The 1,629-nt window shown below is 46.1% G+C and overlaps 1 non-coding gene across 1 annotated transcript; it reads right to left on the bottom strand.

The window, feature by feature from the left end:
• Positions 1-1,322: 1,322 nt before the first annotated feature.
• On the bottom strand, positions 1,323-1,395 carry TRNAW-CCA (transfer RNA tryptophan (anticodon CCA)). The gene has a single exon. It is a non-coding gene; the product is annotated as a tRNA-Trp (tRNA).
• Between the last annotated feature and the right edge of the window lie 234 nt (positions 1,396-1,629).

The raw sequence follows: 1,629 nt of genomic DNA, 5'->3' as shown, positions 1-1,629 counted from the left end.
GCCCACGCACTCTGAAGCCTGCGCACCACAACTAGAGAGAGAAAACCCACACGCCACAACTAGAGAGAAGCCCGCGTGCTGCAACAAAAGATCCCACATGCCTCAACGAAGATCCTGTGTGCCACAACTAAGACCCGACACAGCCAAAAAATAAAATAAATAAATAAAGTATAGATAGCCTGTCAAAAGGACAAGGTCTTGGCAAAACTGCCTAGAGCCTTGGGCCTGTAACTGTTCGAGAGTCTGCAGGAAATTGACATTTGTACGTATAGGCTGGGGCAAAGGTTAGGGGACAGATAACATTTTCTCCTTGTGTAAACACTAGGGGGCATTCCAGGACTCAATCGCACTCTGCCTTTCTCCTATACTTTTTTTCTGTTAAGGTGATCACCCCAGGGCTCATCTAACTGTCCTCCAGCTTCCGTGAGCTTTAGCTTCTGGCAAGGATGTCTGTGCGCTCAGACCCGCTAAAGATTGGTACCTCATACTTCTCCCCTGGGCATATTTGTCTAGAACAGACACATAGTCTATACAAGGTTTCTCTATGAGGTAGACAAGTTTTGTTTGTTTCTGCCTCTACTAGCAAAGAGCTCAGGTTAAAAATGATTGAGATGCAAGAAGTCTCATTAAGTGGTATGTAACTGACTTTTGGTACTGACCTTTATGCAGATTATACACAAGGTGCAATTCTTCTTGGTCTTCATGTTGTCTTAGCAATTCCACTCAATTTCTTTATACTTCTGTTAACGTCCTCTAGCTAAAGACCATCAGAAACACACCTAGAGTCAAAGTTGGTTTTATTGATTTATTACAATGAGAGTGAATGTACACATTGGGGAACCATAGAGCATCTCAATAAGAGGGAGTTCAAAAGGATTTATTATAGTGTTTGGACTTGTAGTAGGTGACTTGGGGCAAAGTTCAGGAAATAGGGCTTTATTCTGGGTTAGGTGCTGTCAAGAAATGGGGATAATTCTATAACTGGGTACTTTTTTTTTTTGCCGTACGCGGGCCTCTCACTGTTGTGGCCTCTCCCGTTGCGCAGCACAGGCTCCAGATGCGCAGGCTTAGCAGCCATGGCTCACGGGCCCAGCCGCTCTGCGGCATGTGGGATCTTCCCGGACCAGGGCACGAACCCGTGTCCCCTGCATCGGCAGGCGGACTCTCAACCACTGTGCCACCAGGGAAGCCCTATAACTGGGTACTTTAATAATTCTTTTTTTTTTTTTTTAATTTATTTGACCCTGCTGGGTCTTAGTTGCAGCACTTGGGATCTTCGTTGCGGTGTGCGGGATCTTTTAGCTGCGGCATGCAGGATCTAGTTCCCTGACCAGGGATCGAACCTGGGCCCCCTGCATTGGGAGCATGGAGTCTTAACCGCTGGACCACCAGGGAAGTCCCAATAAATCTTATCTAAAGGAGGGGAGACTAGGGTGAGCCTTTAGCTGTAGCTGGTGAAGCAGTGGCAATCACTTATATGAGCCAAGATAAGGGAATGTTTGATCATTTTTGTTGTTTGAACACTATTCACGCTTTCGTCTGTCTTCAGACATGATTGCAGGGTGGTCTTGTTTTTATCTTGATCCATCATGGGCTTATGTGATGCTGGTGTCTGTGAGACGGCTTATG

This window comes from Lagenorhynchus albirostris, chromosome X (genome assembly GCF_949774975.1).
Source record: "Lagenorhynchus albirostris chromosome X, mLagAlb1.1, whole genome shotgun sequence".
In the NCBI taxonomy this organism is placed as follows: domain Eukaryota; kingdom Metazoa; phylum Chordata; class Mammalia; order Artiodactyla; family Delphinidae; genus Lagenorhynchus; species Lagenorhynchus albirostris.
The sequence above is the reverse complement of the archived record's forward strand: the minus strand, read 5'-3'. Positions and strand labels throughout refer to the sequence as shown.